The sequence below is a fragment of the Triturus cristatus genome, chromosome 12 (genome assembly GCF_964204655.1).
Source record: "Triturus cristatus chromosome 12, aTriCri1.1, whole genome shotgun sequence".
Classification (NCBI taxonomy): domain Eukaryota; kingdom Metazoa; phylum Chordata; class Amphibia; order Caudata; family Salamandridae; genus Triturus; species Triturus cristatus.
Genome location: NC_140595.1, coordinates 628,517,291 through 628,537,806, shown reverse-complemented (window position 1 = coordinate 628,537,806; position 20,516 = coordinate 628,517,291). Strand labels below are relative to the sequence as shown.

The 20,516-nt window shown below is 44.5% G+C and overlaps 1 protein-coding gene across 9 annotated transcripts in view; it reads left to right on the top strand.

Moving 5' to 3' along the window:
• Window positions 1-20,516, top strand: part of ZNF469 (zinc finger protein 469) — a 295,216-nt gene that overhangs the window by 191,400 nt on the left and 83,300 nt on the right. The window lies entirely within an intron of this gene.

The window sequence follows — 20,516 nt, the reverse complement described above, 5'->3', positions numbered from 1 at the left end:
CCCTCACAGTTAAGAGTAGTGTTGCTTTCACAGTAAAATATTACCCTCACAGTTAAGAGTAGTGTTGCTTTCACAGTAAATATTAACCTCAGCTTTCACAGTAAATATTACCCTCACAGTTAAGAGTAGCGTTGCTTTCACAGTAAATATTACCCTCACAGTTAAGAGTAGTGTTGCTTTCACAGTACATATTACCCTCACAGTTAAGCGTAGGGTCCCTTTCACAGTAAAATATTACCCTCACAGTTAAGAGTAGGGTTGCTTTCACAGTAAATATTATCCTCACAGTTAAGAGTAGGGTTGCTTTCACAGTAAATACTAGTCTCACAGTTAAGAGTAGGGTTGCTTTCACAGTAAATATTATCCTCACAGTTAAGAGTAGGGTTGCTTTCACAGTAAATACTAGTCTCACAGTTAAGAGTAGGGTTGCTTTCACAGTAAATATTACCCTCACAGTTAAGAGTAGTGTTGCTTTCACAGTAAATACTAACCTCACAGTTAAGAGTAGGGTCCCTTTCACAGAAAAAATATTACCCTCACAGTTAAGAGTAGGGTTGCTTTCACAGTAAATATTATCCTCACAGTTAAGAGTAGGGTTGCTTTCACAGTAAATACTAGTCTCACAGTTAAGAGTAGGGTTGCTTTCACAGTAAATATTATCCTCACAGTTAAGAGTAGGGTTGCTTTCACAGTAAATACTAGTCTCACAGTTAAGATTAGGGTTGCTTTCACAGTAAATATTACCCTCACAGTTAAGAGTAGTGTTGCTTTCACAGTAAAATATTACCCTCGCAGTTAAGAGTAGGGTTGCTTTCACAGTAATTATTACCCTCACAGTTAAGAGTAGGGTTGCTTTCACAGTAAATACTAGTCTCACAGTTAAGAGTAGTGTTGCTTTCACAGTAAATATTACCCTCACAGTTAAGAGTAGCATTGCTTTCACAGTAAATATTACCCTCACAGTTAAGAGTAGCGTGGCTTTCACAGTAAATATTACCCTCACAGTTAGGAGTAGCGTTGCTTTCACAGTAAATATTACCCTCACAGTTAAGAGTAGTGTTGCTTTCACAGTAAATATTACCCTCACAGTTAAGAGTAGGGTTCCTTTCACAGTAAATATTACCCTCACAGTTAAGAGTAGTGTTGCTTTCACAGTAAATATTACCCTCACAGTTAAGAGTAGGATTCTTTTCACAGTAAATATTACCCTCACAGTTAAGAGTAGCGTTGCTTTCACAGTAAATATTACCCTCACAGTTAGGAGTAGCGTTGCTTTCACAGTAAATATTACCCTCACAGTTAACAGTAGTGTTGCTTTCACAGTAAATATTACCCTCACAGTTAAGAGTAGGGTTCCTTTCACAGTAAATATTACCCTCACAGTTAAGAGTAGTGTTGCTTTCACAGGAAATATTACCCTCACAGTTAAGAGTAGGATTCTTTTCACAGTAAATATTACCCTCACAGTTAAGAGTAGGGTTGCTTTCACAGTAAGTACTACTCTCACAGTTCAGAGTAGGGTTGCTTTCACAGTAAGTACTACTCTCACAGTTAAAAGTAGTGTTGCTTTCACAGTAATTATTACACTCGCAGTTAAGAGCAGGGTTGCTTTCACAGTAAATATTACCCTCACACCCTCACAGTTAAGAGTAGGGTTGCTTTCACAGTAAATATTACCCTCACAGTTAAGAGTAGTGTTGCTTTCACAGTAAATATTACCCTCACAGTTAAGAGTAGGGTTGCTGTCACAGTAAATATTACCCTCACACCCTCACAGTTAAGAGTAGGGTTGCTTCCACAGTAAATATTACCCTCACAGTTAAGAGTAGTGTTGCTTTCACAGTAAATATTACCCTCACAGTTAAGAGTAGTGTTGCTTTCACAGTAAATAGTACCCTCACAGTTAAGAGTAGTGTTGCTTTCACAGTAAATATTACCCTCACAGTTCAGAGTAGGGTTGCTTTCACAGTAAATACTAGTCTTCCCGAGGTGTACTGCCCTCACGGTAATTACCGTCCCATTAAATAGGTGGACACCACTTCTAGTAAATTCTTCTCTCCCAGTAAATAGTTGTTCTGCAGGGACCACAGATGCTACTTTCACAGTTAATAATAGCACTCCTCTCACAGTAAAGAGTTGTGTTTCTTCGACAGAAAATGCTACTCACAGTAAAGATGTACTTTGTTGACAGTAAATGCTACTCTCAAAGTAAATAGGTGTATTGCTACCACAGTCAGTAGTGACACTGCTCTTCGTAAGTACTATTTTCACTCAGTAAATTGTTGTTCTGCCCTCACAGTAAGGACCGTCTTCACATTAAAAATGCTCACGCAGTAAGTAGTTGCTCTGCCCCCACAGTAAGTACTTTCTTCACATTAATTACTCACGCAGTAAGCAGTTGTACTGCAATTTCAGTGAACGCTGCTCCCACAGTAAACAGTAAAACCTCTCCCACCCACCTCTATAGAGTTGAACATGATTCCCCAATGTATCTACCTCAGAAGGATGGAAGGCTTAGTGTGCCTTACGTGAGCGACAGCTCAAGACCCCCACAAGCCCACGTGTGTTAGCAGCCAGGGTATGGTGCCAGAGGATCATGGAATAGGTGTCATCTGACTAAAGTTGTTTGTCATAAACATAACGAGCAAACATATCAACTCGTTGAAGTTATTATTAGAACATCTATACCCAAATGGACTGATATTTTTGTAAAATACATTCAGGCAGAGGCGCAACTAGAGCCAAATTTCGGGGGGGCTAAGAAAACATTTCGGGGGGGGGGGGGGGGGGTTCTGAATCTTTTAAGCCATAGGCAGAGTGGAGCTGCAGGGGCTCTTAGAAGGGGTGAAACAACATTAACGTGCAAATGGTCTTTTAAAGACCTGTGAAGTGCTCGGGTGCGGCTGTGTGTGCGCCGCGAGGCTGTCTCATCCCGGGCTGCCACACACGACAGGGGGGGCTGAAGCCCTGTGAGTCCAATGGGTGTTCTGCGCCTGCATTCAGGCCACAACATTTACGTCACTGTATTTGTTCTGTCGATATTCTAACATACAACTAGCAGAGGGTGTTCAGTGCACTGAGCTACAAGGATGGGATGTTGTATTCACAGATGACGTGTCCTGCTTTAAGCAGGTTTTAGGGTTCACCCTCAAACAAAGTCTGCTGTCCAGAGTGATGGCAGGGTGTTGCAGCCCCAGATTCAGTTTTGTGTACATTTTGTAAAGGGCAGGTGGTGTGGCCTCAGATGGAGTCTGAAGCTACAATATAAGGGTTGGGTTTAGTATTGTCTGTTGTTAATGTGGGGTGATTTACCCTCAGGTGGAGGGTCACGTATTATGGGGATGAGGTGTTGTAGCTTCCGATTGAGGCGCACATACGTTATGATGGTCGGTGTTGCCTCAATTGGTGTCTCCAGCACGTGTTGGATGTTGTGGTCGTGCACACGCACTCTTGCATCTTGGTAGGGTTGGGTGCCTTATCTCCGGATGCAATGGCATCACCAGTGTGGGATGTTGCATCTTCAGAAAGAGTCTCATGTAGTTGTAAGGGTTGGGGGCATCCTTAAATGTGTCCACTTGCATGCTGTACATATTGTCCTGGAGAGTGTGAGGCACAAGGCCTGTTTGGTAGCATAGCAACACCTCTGGCACAGTAGAATACTGAGAGGTGGTAATACCTCTATTGGGCACATTGTGTCATGTGCATACAGATTTAGTTGTGCTCCTGGGGCACTGAAATAGTGTCAAGCTGTATATGTTTGGGCCCCTTTTCATATGTAGAAAGTTTTCGCATGCCCTCTGATGCACTGGAACAGCAAGAGCTTTTAGAGTGATCTAGAACAACGCAAGTCTCCAGACCTCTACCCAACGCATCAGATATCACTGCAGAACTTTAGAAGTGCCCAGTGCTTAATTTGAGCCGGTGGTTTCCGGTGCTCGGCACAGGCTCTTAATTTTCAACACCGTCGCCTGTGACAGTCTGCCACAAGGTGGCACTATCTGGCTAATTTAAAGATGACCACAACAACAGTTAATTATTAATTCAATATCCATTAAAATTGACTATTACCTGCCGCCAAAGCCATTCTCTTAGCCTTGGGGGCCTGAAATAGTCCAAATTGTCACATTTGTAGCAGTGTTATGGTTAGTAGCTGTTTTTTTTTTTACTATCATTGGCAGCATGGCAGGGGCAATGTGTGGGGCAAGCTGCAGTGGCCTCCAGACCAGAGCCCAGGCATTTATATTTCTTTAACAAATTAAGCACTGGAAGTGCCACTGGTACACTTGAGTATGTGAGGCTGTGTGTTAGCGGTGCCCTCAAACAGTGCAAGGCTGTTTGCGCTCAGCCTGGCACATGTTTATGTGGCACAGAGCTCTAGATGTGCTGGTGGTGGACTTCACCAGTATGCGGCTGTGGGCATAGGACGGCACTGGAACAGCACTGTAGCTCATCTAATGCTCTGCTTTTTCTCACAGCCCTGGAGCTTGGTACTGGTATTCAGAGGGTGGTTTGTGAATTTACTCCTAATAGTAAAAGTTAGTACCTGATCTGAAGGCAGGAATGAGTAAAGGGGAGGTCCACTGGAAGTCAGTTGCACTAATTCAATTCCACTAAGGACAGCAGCTCGAACAGTGCTTTGGCAGGAAGGCAAGGGGTGCAAGGGTGGATTTTGCAAAGAGCACGTGCTTGTAATCTAGTGCCATAGCAGGGTTGGTGACAGGGCTGGCTTTAGGGCAGTGCGACTGGTGCAGCTGCACTGGGCGTTGACCTGGAGGGGGCACTGACCTCAAGGGCGGGGGAGGGGGGCGCTGTTTTGAGTAATAACTTAAGACCTGCTGCAGAGTTCTTTGTGGGTCCTGCTTTCAGGCAGCAATAAAACTGCCAAGATAACTCTTGTAATGAATGTTCCTGCTAGAGAGAGAGATGAGTTTTCTCTAGTGGTTGATTTTAACTCCCATAAAGTAGCGCAGAGGGTTAATATGCCTGCTGAAAGAACAAATCAGCTGTGTGGATTAGTAAAGTCAGCCATTACCAGCGCTTTAAAATAAATGAAATGTATGTGAGAGAAGCACTATGGAGAGATGAGGTCACTTTTGCCGGAGGGTAGTGAAGGAATCTGTGGGGGAGGTCATGGTGGGGGGTGCCAAAAAACCTTGTTGCTCCGGGCACCACCAGCGCTAAAGCCCGCCCTGGGCGGTCATAAAGGATTCCAGAAACTTGATCGTGTTGTTCTAGAAAAATGCTAGTGTTGAAGTGAATTCTGAGATTTCTGGCTGATGATGATGATGGTGGTGGTGGGGTTGGAGTGCCGGGTGGGGGTATATTATGGGAACAGGTAGATGTGCAGATGCTGAGGTGACAGGAAAGTAGAGGAGTTCAGTCTTTAGAGGAGTTCAGTCTTTGATGAGTTTAGCATGAGAGAATGAGCCATCCAGCCATGAAGATCTAATGCAGCCAGAGATTTTGGGCTGAAGACTAGGAGTGAATGTGGGAAAATAACAAAAAGTGTGTTTAATCTAAAGAGAGATGATAAGAATAGCCAAAGAAAGGAATTATATCACCAAGGGATATAATGTAGAGGGAAAAAGGAGAGGGCCTATGACTGACCCTTGAGGAACTCCAGCCAATAATCGGATGCGTGGGGAGAGTTATGATCACCATGGGACCGAGAAAGACCAGTCAAGCCAGTGGAGAACCTGTAGGTTACCTTCAGTAGCTTCTCGTTTGTGCCCAGGACACATCAATGTTTATTGGCATCCTTCAAGCTTAACTGTGCCCGAGCAAGGTTAGAGACCCTCTTGTGTCACTTCCTGGGAGTCAGCGGCAGTATATGGGCATGTGATGTCAGCAACACTTTCCTTATGATTTTGGTGGTAAAACAATATCACTCTACAAAACTAGAGGAAAGGAAGGAAAATGAATGCCAAATTAATGTAGTTTTACATTATTAGATTCCAGTTTACGTGGGCTGACCCCCAAGGCATGCCCCCTCCCTCTGTGGGAAGCTTGTGCTCAGGTCACTTGATGGAGCACCAATCATTGCCCCAGATTTAATAATGGGAACATGCTCAGACTGCATACTTTGGGCTCAGAGCTTTCGAGTTCAGTGTCGTGGTTATGACAATTTCATGCTTTTCTAAATGTTATGGCGAGTAAGCAAAAAAGTGAGTTACAATGTTGACTGTAGCGAGAAGTAAAATATACAATCTTCACGGACTCATCAGCTCTGCTTGGAGACCTTCACCCCAGAATGAGATGCACTGGAGGACATGGCTGACAGGTCTGGGCTCTTGGGCATCTACGAACCAGAGCTGTGACTCTTACGCATGTGACTAATCAAATCAGTGACTCTTAAGCATATGACAGATGGGACTTATGACTCTTAAACATCTCTCAAACACGATCTCTGGGCGATGGCCACCTGACCACCAGGGTCCAGGACTCGAGAGATCCTGACAAATGGATTCTATGAGTAGAGTATCTGACGGATGGGTCTGGGGCCTCGAGTCTTTCAGAGATAGTGGTCCATCAGCAGATGAAACTCCTTTCCCAGCGACAACACCTCACAGTAGGACACTCTTCTTACAGCACACCTCCCAGGAAAGCTGACAAATCCCAAAATGATCTTCCAACTCCAGATTGTGTGTGATTAATTTATATAAATCTTGCTATGCCTGTGCTCGGTTACAGTTCTGGTGCAGTTGTATATTTAATGATAAAATACAGAACATTTCCACACTGCATGGAACAGTGGAAGCCAAAACTGAGCCTAAGTCAGGTTTGAGCATGAGAACAAGCGCTGCAAGTGGTGTGGCTGAGATGGGTGTAGGGAACAGAGCAGACATTTTCTGCACTGTAGGCAAAATCAAATGTAACTCACCTGTCCAATATTAAAAGGCAATATTTGTGCTTTGTGTAGTCATTTGGTTGCCTTTAGGCTCCTTTACCTAGCCTTAGAAAAGTGACCGCACTGATGGACAGGTAGTGTTTCACCCATTTCTTGGGATTCTTACTTGCATAGCGTAAATCACAACACGACTCTTACGTGCCTGACAAGCAAGCAATCGAGCTTAATCATGAACCATAGGTATCTGGGATATGAAACTTGCTGGTTAAGGTGCAGGTGTGCCCAGTCCTTAAAGTGTGTCTTAAACAGGATCCTTTTCTAAAGGAGACAAGGCTTGGAAATAAGTGTGTATCATCTGGCAGCAACCTTGCTAAGGAAGGAAGGCTTTTAAAGGCCTGGGACTTTTTTTTAAGTGATGTCACAGAGTTTACATTTAAGGCATGTTGGGAGAGGTAGCCAGTGAAGAGCGTGAAGCAGTTCAGTGATGCAATCTGATGCGTTGACGTTCAGGACAAAGCCGGCTGCTTTGTAGGTGAATGGAATTTATTGTGACAAGCGTAGAGTTGGGTAGCCCATAGAGAATTCTGGTTCCTCCTTCCAGGTAGGGCAACAATAGAGCCTGTACAGCCAGGTGTAAAAAGGGAAGTGGATAGGAGCCCATTTTCTGATTGCGGTGTAGTGCAGTGCATATTCAAATAGGTTGGGAACATGCTTTGAACAAAATATGTACACATCAGACCCAAAAACCTGCCATATGTAGTCAGGGTGGGGGACACTATTGAAGAAGTTGATGGTCAGAACCCATTTTGGATGTGGATTTTGTGTTTTTGTGGGGTGAAAAATCAGTTTCAGAAATTCTAAGGACACCCAGAAGAAGAGTTTGGTGAAGGAGGACTTCGTTGTATTGATGTTGTCACTAGCGGAGCTGTTCCGCTGAAATTGGGTGTTCTCTGAATATAGTGAATTACATTTTCTGCCTAGACTCCAAGACTTTGAACAATTCATGCAAAGTTGAAGAAAATGAGTGAGAAGACACAAAAACGGGAGCTCAACAAAAGGGGAGCCATGGATGGAGAGGGAGTCTTGGATCACGCAATTTGGACAAATTGGACCCTTCTTGATTGGAAGGAGGTGAGAACCAGGCAGGACCATGCTCTCTTGGACCATCAAGGTGACAGTCTGAAGAAACCCATAGTCATGGTCATGGGCCGCATTAAGGTTAAGTGGGCCTCGTGAAGGTCACTGCCTTAGTGGTTAATCATTGCCTGAAGCCTGGCAGATAGCAGTGGAGGAAGTTGTGTTGTGAATGTATTTTATGAGTTGCAACACAATTTCTCGATGATCGCCAATTTGGAGACTGGTATGAAATTGGCGAGTTCAGTGGAGTCAACTTAGCAGTTTTCAGCAAGGAGAATATCTGAAGGACTTCAAAGGTACCAGGAATTAACCTTGTTCAATGTAGATATTCACTACGTGGAGATCAATGGGTGTAGATGGATGGGGCTCTGTACTTTCCTTAGAGAATTTAAAGCTATGAGTTGTTCACGGGAATGTGAGCATCGCCATTCTTATTACAAGCTGTACATAAGCTCTTGACATCTGGAGAGTACCAAAGAGCACATATCTGTGGCTGCAGTAGTTTCCGAGTCCGAGGAGGTTCCCCATCTTTGTGGATGTCTATTCTCTTCAACAGCAACTTTAAGTGGTAGCCAGGTTTCGGAATGAAGAGCAGTCCAGCTGTAGGGAAGTATCTTGCTCGGGGATTGGCTCTGTGGTCAGCACAATCTAGGATTGGCTCTGTGGTCAACACAATCTAGGATTGGCTCTGTGGTCAACACAATCTAGGATTGGCTCTGCGGTCAGCACAGCACTTAAGATTGGATCTGTTGTCAATACAATCTAGGATTGGCTCTGCGTTCAGCACAGTCCTTAAGTTTGGATCTGTAGTCAGCACAGTCTAAGACTGGCTCTGTGGTCAGCACAATCTAAGACTGGCTCTGTGGTCAACACAATCTAGGATTGGCTCTGTGGTCAGCACAATCTAAGACTGGCTCTGTGGTCAACACAATCTAGGATTGGCTCTGCGGTCAGCACAGCACTTAAGATTGGATCTGTGGTCAGCACAATCTAGGATTGGCTCTGCGGTCAGCACAGTCCTTGAGGTTTGGATCTGTAGTCAGCACAATCTAAGACTGGCTCTGTGGTCAGCACAATCTAGGACTGGCTCTGTGGTCGGCACAATCTAAGACTGGCTCTGTGGTCAGCACCATCTAGGATTGGCTCTGTGGTCAACACAATCTAGGATTGGCTCTGTGGTCAACACAATCTAAGATTGGCTCTGTGGTTGGCACAATCTAGGACTGGCTCTGTGGTCCGCACAATCTAGGACTGGCTCTGTAGTCAGCACAATCTAAGATTGGCTCTGTGGTCAGTACAGTCTAGGACTGGCTCTGTGGTCGGCACAATCTAAGACTGGCTCTGTGGTCAGTACAATCTTTGGCACACGTTTACGGTTAAGGAATAGAGAGCGAGAGAACATTTATTGCGACCGCGGAGGGCTTAACAGGAGATAGTGAGTCGGTTTGGTTTAAAGAGAAGCCTTTGCACACATGATGGAAGGTTCACCTTGGTGAGAGAGAGGTGTTTCACCTCGTATTTGGGGCGCATGCAAAGTCTCGACTTACCCGGGTTGGTAATAGAAACGACTGATGAAAATATTGATTTTTGTCCTATTGCCCTTGTCCTGAGGAGGTCAAGAAGAACATCTAAGGCTGAAACGTGTCTGCGTCGACATCTATTAAGGAGTCTTTTTTATAAGGTATGGTTTAATAACTTTGTTGATGACACAATAGAGACATAGGAAAATAAGTCCTCTTTTTTTTTTGCCTACAGTGTCCATCTCGACTACCTCCAAGTGTATCACCTAGAATAAATGGGTGAACACGAGTGTTAATTTGTTTGGGTGTTGGCAATATACGGTTGATTGTATCGTTTTTTGTATATATATCTTTAACACATGTCGTTTTGTTTATATTTATGTGTTGTTTCTTGACTAGGTGCCATTGTATATGTGTGTCTTTCCCAATTAGATAATATGTGTGTAAAGGATTAAAAAACTGAAGAGAGGGTAATTGAATGTGCTCTACTCAAAAATAAAAAATTTATATTAATTCCTCCATACCCATTTCCTTTTGTGTATATGTCAGTACAATCTAGGACTGGCTCTGTGGTCGGCACAAAATAAGACTGGCTCTGTGGTCAGTACAATCTAGGACTGGCTCTGTGATCGGAACAATCTAAGACTGGCTCTGTGGTCGGCACAATCTAGGACTGGCTCTGTGGTTGGCACAATCTAAGACTGGCTCTGTGGTCAGCGCAATCTAGGACTGCCTCTGTGGTTGGCACAATCTAAGACTGGCTCTGTGGTCAGCACAATCTTAGATTGGCTCTGTGGTCAGTACAATCTAGTACTGGCTCTGTGATCGGCACAATCTAAGGCTGGCGCTGTGTCAGGACAGCACTTAAGATTGGATCTGTGGTCAGCACAATCTAAGATTGGCTTTGCGGTCAGCACAGTCCTTAAGATTGGATCTGTGGTCAGCACAATCTAAGACTGGCTCTGTGGTCAGCAAATCTAAGACTGGCTCTGTGGTCGGCACAATCTAAGACTGGATCTGTGGTCAGCAGAATCTAGGACTGGCTCTGTGGTCAGCACAATCTTAGACTGGCTCTGTGGTCGGCACAATCTAAAACTGGCTCTGTGGTTGGCACAATCTAGGATTGGCTCTGTAGTCAGCACAATCTAAGATTGGCTCTGTGGTCAGCACACTCTAAGATTGATGCTGTGGTCAGCACAATGTAAGACTGGCTCTGTGGTCGGCACAATCTAGCATTGGCTCTATGGTCGGCACACTCTAGGATTGGCTCTGTGGTCATATAATCTAAGACTGGCGCTGTGGTCAGCACAATCTAAGATTGGCTCTATGGTTGGCACAATCTAAGATGTCTCTGTGGTCGGCACAATCTAGGACTGGCTCTGTGGTCAGCACAATCTAGGACTGGCTCTGTGGTCGGCACAATCTAAGACTGGATCTGTGGTCAGCAGAATCTAGGACTGGCTCTGTGGTCAGTACAATCTAGGACTGGCTCTGTGGTCAGCACACTCTAAGATTGACGATGTGGTCAGCACAATGTAAGACTGGCTGTGTGGTCGGCACAATCTAGCATTGGCTCTATGGTCGGCACACTCTAGGATTGGCTCTGTGGTCATATAATCTAAGACTGGCGTTGTGGTCAGCACAATCTAAGATTGGCTCTATGGTCGGCACAATCTAAGATGTCTCTGTGGTCGGCACAACCCAGGACTGGCTTTGTGGTCGGCACCAGGGCCGGACTGGGAACCAAAACCAGCCCTGGCAAAGTGCTCGGCCGGAACCCCCGGGGGGTTGGGGGTGCCACCGAGCTCTTTGCCAGGGCTGGTTTTCGGCCGATTTTGTTACAGGGCCGATTTTGCCCAAAAATGGCCCCCACCCATGCAGCCCACCGGGGGATTGCCCGGTGCCCGCAATGGCCAGTCCGGCCCTGGTCGGCACAATGTAAGACTGGCTCCGTGGTCAGCAAAATTTTAGATTGGCTCTGTGGTCAGTACAATCTAGGACTGGCTCTGTGGTCAGCTCAATCTAAGACTGGCGCTGTGGTCAGTACAATCTAAGACTGGCGCTGTGGTCAGCACAATCTAAGACTGGCTCTGTGGACAGCACAATCTAAGATTGGCTCTGTGGTCGGCACAATCTAAGACTGGCGCTGTGGTCGGCACAATCTAAGACTGGCGCTGTGGTCAGTGCAATCTAAGACTGGCGCTGTGGTCAGCACAATCTAAGACTGGCGATGTGCTCAGCACAATCTAAGATTGGCTCTGTGGTCGGCACAATCTAGGACTGGCGCTGTGGTCAGCGCAATCTAACATTGGCTCTGTGGTCAGCACAATCTAAGACTGGTGCTGTGGTCAGCGCAATCTAACATTGGCTCTGTGGTCAGCACAATCTAAGACTGGCGATGTGCTCAGCACAATCTAAGTTGACAGGATAAGAAATGAGAGTGTGAAAAACAAAAATTGTAAGTTGTCTTGTGTAAGGCAATTGCCTTGTTGGGGCAGAGTCATGTATTTCATGTCTATCGCTATGACAGTGCAAGTATATTTTTCAAATGTCTTCAATTTATGAAGTATTAGGGTGAAAATATTAGACCATTGCACCGATGAACATTTCAGTAATCCAGACATCCGATGCGATCCGCTTCTGCAGTGGGGGAAGCTATGAAATGCAGCAGTTTTAGTAAAATAATCAAAATAATAAACAGATATAAATTTAACCCTGAGCCATTTCAACACGGCACTGAGGAAACAAGCACTTTTATGTGTAAGGGGGCAACGAGGGCGTGGATGGCGCTATTGAAAATGGAAAAAAAAAAGGCCTGGCTTCTTCCCGGAGCCTTATCCGCGTTCTTGTCTTCCCCACATGTAAATCCCTTTTCCTTCCAAGTCTGCAGCGTACAGGAGTCTTCTATCCCTAAATTACAGAGTATATGCACAAAGAAGGACACAGCTGCCGCTGCAAACACAGGCCTCCATTACTCAGGGTTCTAAAATGGATGATTTATGCGCGCGACCACAATTGGAAAAGCCCGAATTAAATACAAGAAAAAAAAGAAAAAGGGCCCAGTCTTTCATTTTATGGTTTCAGTGCGGGGGTTGCGGGGGGCGTGTGTTCCAGAACTTCACTCGATGAGTATTTCATGACACAGCATTTTGCAAAAATAGAGGCAGCCTTTTTTCTGCGTTGGGGGTTTAGAGCTGGTAAGAGGTGTGCGTGTGAGAGGCCTGCGGGCGAGGCGTGCCCCGATAGGAGACGTTTGCCTGGTGCACCCTCAGATCTGCCCTGAAGGGATGGACAGCAGCATCTCTAGGCTGGAAGTTTGTTGCCATGGCTCCCTGGGCCCAGGCTGGCACTTCTCCTGGCCTCCTTCTCTCTGATGCGGTTTTCCTCATATGTTTAGTGGTCTCAATCATTATGTTCAAGGTCCCTCAGAAGGGGGTGAAATACAGATTTAGCAAAAAGTCTGGAAAAGAAAAAATGTAATTTTTTTTGGATGCCAGCCCATTTTACACATTAGTCCGTTTAAACAGTTAACTTCATTTTTTCTCTTTTCTTTTGTACGATATTTCAATAATAAAGTGCTTGCTACTACATTAATGCAGTTTAGTGATGCTGTGAAAAGTATGTGTTGTGATTATCCAACCCAGGGATAGTGGTTTGAGAGCCATCACAATGATAAAAGTCTTAGTCAACCAGTCAAGTTTTACAACTGTGACATACTTCAAAGGGGCACATAGGGAAAAGGGTACTGGGTGGTAAAACTGATCTCAGGAAGAAACAAGCCTTAGTAAAGCCAATAGGTCTGACATTGTCTGCCAGCCTTTTGGGTTTGTTAATGCTTGTTCTGGTTTGTCATGGGTGTTTTTTATAACTCTTTTGGTGGGAGAGCTCTTGGGCCATCTCCAGTATAAAAACAATTCTTGTCTAAAAGCAAAACTGTATTTGTTGGCTCAAATAACCCACACTGCCATAATAATCTCTGACTCTGGATGGAACTAATTTGTGTGCAGATGTGCTCCTAGTGCAGAGCTGGATCCCATCACTCACAGTGAAGGCAGCCAATGGCTGGAGTGAGCTGACCCGCTGCCACGCGCAGTATACTGAAGGCAGTGGAAAAAAATGTGAATGACAGAACAACAAGCCAATGGGTAAAGAGGGCTGACTGAAAGCCCCATAAGTACGTATATTAAACATAAAATTGTGATAAAATTAAAAGATCTTAGCTAATGCGAGAACTAACAATACACAAGTCACTCCTTAGTGTCACATCACTGGAAGTCTCATGTAGTGTGACAAACATACACAGACCAGAAAGTTATGAAGGGCTTGGACCAAGCTGTAAGGACCATAAAATATAAAACTTTAGAGAGACAGAGAGTCAAAGGCAGGAAGAATGTGCAATAGCAGCAGGCAAGCCGTAGGAAATAAAACAGAAACTTAAATTGTAGAATGCGCAAAAGTGCGAAATCCAACCCAGGATGAGGCGTCACCCGGTAATACTGACGACACACACTGACGGACTCTGCGAACAGCATGTAAAGCAAGACCTTTAAAGTCTTCTACTTTAAGTACCGGACTCCGAGTAGCAGCATGTAAGGCGTTGTTGACGCAAAGAACGAGAACTGGCTAAGGTGACTGGTTTGGCATGAATGAAACTATAAGGTAGGACGGGTCTGTCCTGCAATCTCAGTGACCCTTGGCACTAGCACAAAGCAATGTGTAATCCTTACACAAGGGTGTTGCAGAAATGGCAGGGTCTGGAGCGCAAGGGAACTACCCACTCCAACACTGAATTAACAGGCTGAAAAGGAAGAGTATTGGTGTGCAAGGTTACCTCCAGTGCTTAATTTGTAAAATAATAAGTGCCGGGGCTCTGACCAGGAGGCCACTGCAGCTTGCACCACCCATTGCCCCTGTCATCGCTGCCAATGGCGGTACCAAAACAACTACTAACCATGTCTCTCGCCTGCAAGTGCGAACAGCTCAGATTATTCCAGGTCCCCAAAGCTAAAGGAATGGCTGGGGAGGCAGGTATTATTTATTTTTAACGTATATTGTATTCATAAACAACCGTTGTTCTGCTCATCTCTAAATTAGATGAGCAGCGCCACCATGTGGCAGACTACCTTAAGTGCGGTGTTGAGAAGTATGTGCCCCTGCCGAGCACCGGAAACCACTGGCTCAAATTAAGCATTGGTTATCTCTGTGAGAGACATATGTCACCAACCAGGTTTCAGACACCTAAATGCTGCACACCGATCTATGAAGCAATAGTGCTCCCTGGCTGCCCTGCATTACCCACCCTGCATTGCTCTTGCATAGTGCTAAATTAAGCACATTGTAAATGGATGGTGGTTGTGCTGGTGCCCTCAGGGACCACAGACCATAGTACATCAATCCTGCCTCCATTATGTATGGCACATTGTTCGGACATGGAAGGGGTGCCTACGGGAGGGGCCGGGGAATACCTCAGAGGCTTCTCTGTGCGGTACCCCGGTCTTGATATTGCTGAATAGAGTGTTACTTTAGATTTCATGGATGGAGACAGCAGTATGTAGGGTTGGGCAAGTGTAGATAAATACACGTATGGTGGACAGTGTTAATTAAAGCTTAAATAAAAGCTTCCGCACAAGGAAACGCTGGATATGAATCTCAGACCTTTCACAATGTATACCATTTGTTTCCTAGAAGTACTTCTTGTGTACCTTAATTGTATAGAGTGGTAGTTTAATGTTAGCACCCAAACTATCCCTGATTAAGGTTAGTAATGGAGAAAGTGAATAAATAAAGAAAGAATTTGGCACAAGAATTGGGTATGCAGAATTTGTGTAATTTGCTTTTTGTGTAATTATGTGAAAATATGGCAAAATTAGGTGAAATGCAAATCCGTCATTTGACACTACTTTAGTGCGAAATGAACACCACAAGTAACAGCCACTCGCATTCTATTGTTCCCTTCCATTCGCTGTAAGTTTGTACAGGAAATTGTGCCATTCACAATACATTTTTATGGCAAATGGTGTGTAATTACGAGAAGTGACATAATGGCGCCATTTTTGGAATTCCTCATAATAAGTATACACAAAGTTACTGAAATTCCGCTAATTATGTTGTTTTTATTAAAATTCCCCCCTGGCCTAATCTTATCATATAAATGGTACAACAAAGAATTTTGTTTGTGTTATATTGTTCTTCCAAATGCATGTCCAAAATGTCATTTCCTGTTTCCAACTTAGTTGCTCCTGTCATCAAGTTCAGGAATGCCATCGGCTGTGGTGTTGGAGAAGGGTTTCTTAATATCGGCTGGAATTTTAGAAAATTAAGCTAGCCAGAGGACCATTATTTGCAATTTTTCTTGTAACCAAGGGAATTCAGGATTTTAGTACAGTACAGAGATGTGTCTGGTAGTTGCACAAAAAAAGATTGTTCAACTGTGGTTCTTGTCAAATGGTTGGGGATTGGAGAAGGTTGTACACATCAGAAGGAAGTGCCACAAAAAATGACCGTGTGTGTTGAGCATTTAGTGCCTGATGTACAAAGCACTGGTTGCAATTTGCCACCAGTATTTTGGTGACCAGTGTGCTGTTTTGTGAACTTATCAAAAGTCCAATTCCTAGTTGGTTGCAATTCAAGCTATTTCATGAATATTAATTTGGGAAGTTGTAAACTGCGACCCACTATGAATTGCATCCATCCCAGGTATGGTGGCCTGGTGAGAACAGAAGACCACAAATGTGCTTGCTTTTAAATAAAGCATTTTTTTAAATTCAACCCCTTTTCCTTAAAGGAAAACCAGATGCATGTAAAAAAACATGAAAAGTTTGAGTTACATGGAACCAACTGCCTACTCTTAAAAATGTTTTTGTCAACATTCACAAAAGGGGAAACAGTCCCCTGAAGACCTCTTTCATATCTGAAAACGCCTTACCACTACCTTTCAGTAGTCGGTAAAAGATTAAAGTTTTGTGATCGGAATTTGATCCAAAGCATTAATACATACCACTGTGAATCCGTATTTTCAAGGGACGCCCTAAACACGCCCCTTCAAAACACTGATTTAGACTTTGGTGGCAAACTCAAATTGTGATTTGGTAACATAACTGAATCGCAGTTTGTGATTTGGACATGCCAAAAGGCCTTTTTGTGGGTGAAAATGTTCCAAATCTGCATATTGGGCCATTTGCGACGATAAAAGGGTTCGTACATCTGGCCCTTAACGCTTTACAAATTTACATTTGTCTTTTCTTCTCTCTGTTGCATACATTTCAGTTAGAGGTAAATGACAACAATGGATGTTGCTTGTTGGTTGATGGATCATATATTTTATTTGTTTTCTGAATGTAGGGTCCGATTTACAGTCTGGTGCACGGGTTACTGTGTTACGAACATGACAGATCCTTAGTACAAGTGCCATAGGGTATGATGCACTTTTATATGGCCTACGGGACTCCTTCAGGATTTTGACAGAGTAACACATCCACCAAACTCTAAATTGAATCCTTAATGTTTAATAAAGAATGAGTAAAAAACTGCTCAAAAAACCACCTGCAGTAAATGGAAAGGAGGAGAGAGACAGGGTGTCGAAGGCTATGTGGATCAGATGGCACATTCTATCACACACTGTGGGACTGCCCGGCTATTCAGTTACATTGAGATGCAGTGGTGGCATGTATAAAAGATGTCATTGGCGGAGACTTTCAGGCATCCTCTAAACTGTGTTTACTTAACATATGGGAAGCAACGGATATGACCCGCATGGAGAAACTCTGGACCGCTATGGGATTTATAATAGCCAAACAAAACATAGCTCGGAAGTGGGGAGTAGCGGAACCGCCAACCCGAGTGGAGTGGGAGCGAGATATGGATTGGTGTATAATGGCTAAAAGATCAGTATACAAAAGTAGAGGGTGCCGCCGGAAGTGGGACCGGGTTTGGGGTAAATGGAATGCGTTGAGAGGTAATATTTGTACTTCGCCCTCACTCCAGGGGAATCGTTCCGAAGACGAAAGAAACAATGGCAATGTGAACGAAACAGAAGTGTAAATGGTCTGCTGTTTGGGATAGACCAGGGCTCGAGTCGGGTTACCATGGGGGTGGATGGCGTCCCCCCACTTATTTTACCGGGAGCTCGATAACTGGAGCAAATGGATCCACACATTCACTCTTTGGCCTCTCTGGGGCGAGATCGAAGCTCATTGAGAACGCTGCTCTCGCGCTGGCTTCTCTGATGCAATCGCATCTAAGGGGTGAGCGAGGGGAGGCAATGAGTCTGATGGTGCAAGCCACCTTTCGTGACATCACTTCCTGTCGTGACGTCAGCGTCTTCCCACTTCTTTTTTTAGGACTTGTGCCCTGGGATAGACGAAGATGAAAATGTATGTCAACTGTATTTCCGTTCAAGAATGTAGTGATGCTTGTTTTCTGCTGTCTTGTCACCAAAATCAATGAAAAGATGTTAAAAAAAACACCTTCAGTGCATGTATAGGCCCATCCTCCTGTATTACCTTTTTGAACTAACCTCTTTCGGTCAGAGGTCACTTGGGTATCAAACAGTGAAACTTTTTAAGGTCGAGTTACTGACACTGCTGCCTTCCCCCTCAGTCTTTAGCGAGGTCAAGAGGTCATTTCACTGTCTTTAGTTCCTGACCCTGAGTTTTCCTGGCGACGGCCTTGGTAGCAGATTAGTGCATTCAGAAGCACAAGTACCCAGTTGGCATGTCTGTGCCTGCTGGTGGGTCTGTGGTTGGACCAGCATTCCCCGCTCACCATTAGCAGGTTTCTGAAAAATAAAAAGGCGCGCTCTGCTTCCTCGCTAAATATTTGGATTTTTTAAAAAAAATACATGTTTAAAACATTTTGTAGCAGAAACTAGACCAAGAAGGGCAACTGGATACTGCACATGAATAATTTGGTATTAATATTGCATATTGATATTAAGTTGTTGTGTTGACACAGTGAACTTCAGCACAGTTTAAAAAAATCAGCTGGCCAGTTACAGACGGTGATATTCGCTTTAAGATGTTAGATTAAACTGAAGCAGCAAAGAGTGTAGTGAAAAACATGTATGTAGAAAATAGGCCCATTTCAAAGTAAGAATGCAGAGTATGCTACCATATCAGCTAAAATAACTGTATTTATATTTTTTCTAATTTAATTTAAACATTGGGGAACGAAGGTTGCACAGTTCATTTGTTCAGCACTGGAGACAGTGATTTCTTCTTCCTCAACAATGCAATGCTACCCACTGATGTTTGTCAGTTTTGCCACCAGCATCCCAGGAGTGGTAACTTAGCACTGAGAGGATTTTAGTTGCTTTGGTAGGTAGCGGGTTGTTGTTTGATGGCCTTCTGTATCAGAGGAGCACATGTGAACTTTATTTTGACTTTCATTGGAAGTAAAGCTGGACTTTGGCGAGGCGATTGCGTGGTCTCGTTTTAACTGGTACGTAATGTAGGTTTCTGGTGAGTAGGCCGGACAAGCACTTTTGACATTTTATATGGTACTCTATGGAGACCATCTGGTTCTGGGGGATGCTAGGGATATTGCCTAGTTTTTGTGTGTGATATGTTTATGGTTTGGTATGCTATATATATGCTATATATACATTATGCAAGCAGCCGGTGGGATCCTGTGAAGAACCTTCTGTACTGCAATGATGTGGTTGTATCATCTATAATTTAATGGTTTGGTCTTTTGGGAGACGTATGGTTGATACGCTCTTGAAACCCTTTTGAATTTTGTTGAAGCTCACAATGGAAATCCTCATTATCTTGGGGGATGCGGTTGCACGGGAGTGCTTTTACCTGTGCCATATTGTGGTAGATGGAGGCCCTAAAGGCTTGCAAAACACCTTTGACAATATTTTCTGCCTCGAAATCCAGAGGAAGGTCCTCCAGTGCTGGATAATGTGGTGGTACTATCTAGTTGTTAACGGCTTAGTTTTGTGGAGGATGTATGGTCTTGTATATTATAGACGCCTCTTTGATCTGTACGCAGGCAGCCAGAGGGGGCCTGTAAAGAGCCTTCAGCACTGGGTGATGTGGTGGTTCATCTCTCATGGAATGTCCCATTCTTGTGGCAGATGTGCGCCAGTCTGCGTGAGCTCCTCTGGTCTCTATGCAAGCATCCAGTGGTAACCAGTTATGTTATGTTATGTTATCTGAATTTATATAGCGCGCAGCTGCCTCAGCAAAGAGGCGTCCCGGCGCTGCCAGCATCAGAAGATCGGAGCTATGAACCAGAGCAGGAGGGCGCATAGAACAGATAAAAGGATAAAAAATGACTAGGCAGAGGGAAAGAGGAACGTTTTGCTAGCTTTCCTAAAGTCCAACAAACGTTCCATCCTGCGGATCTGGAGAGGCAAAGAATTCCGTAACGTGGCTGCCAAGCAGCGAAAGGAACAACCCCCGGCCCGAAGGCGATTCACACGGGGAACTCTAACCAGATGCTGCCCCGAGGAGCGCAGCTGGCGAGTAGGAACATACAGGGCGAGCAAGTTAGTTAACAGGCTGGGTGAGGCAAGCTTCAAGATCTTAAAAGATAGACAAAGCGTCTTAAATTGGATTCGCTTAGCCATAGGTAGCCAGTGGAGCCTCCGGATGGCACCAGCAGATGGGCACATATGCGGGAGTCCCAACAAGGCTCTAGCGGCAGCATTCTGAACTCGCTACAACCGCATAACCTCCGCCTGATTAGCCCCCAACAGGAGAGAACTAGTATAGTCTAATCTGGATAGAATGGCAGATTGAACAATCAGCTGATGCGTCGGTGGATCAAAGAACTTCAAAAAGGGATTAAGTCCCCGGAGGAGGCCAAAGCAAGTGCTGGCAACTTTTTTAGGTTGGTCTTGAAAACTAAGGGTGGAATACACCCATACCCCCAAGTTCTTAACCACCGACTTAGGGGTGGGGGGTACTACCAAGAGCATTCGGCCACCATTGCTCACTCCACAAGCTTGTGTTCTTCCCCACCAACAGGACCTCTGTTTTAATAGCGTTCAACTGGAGGCAGTGAAG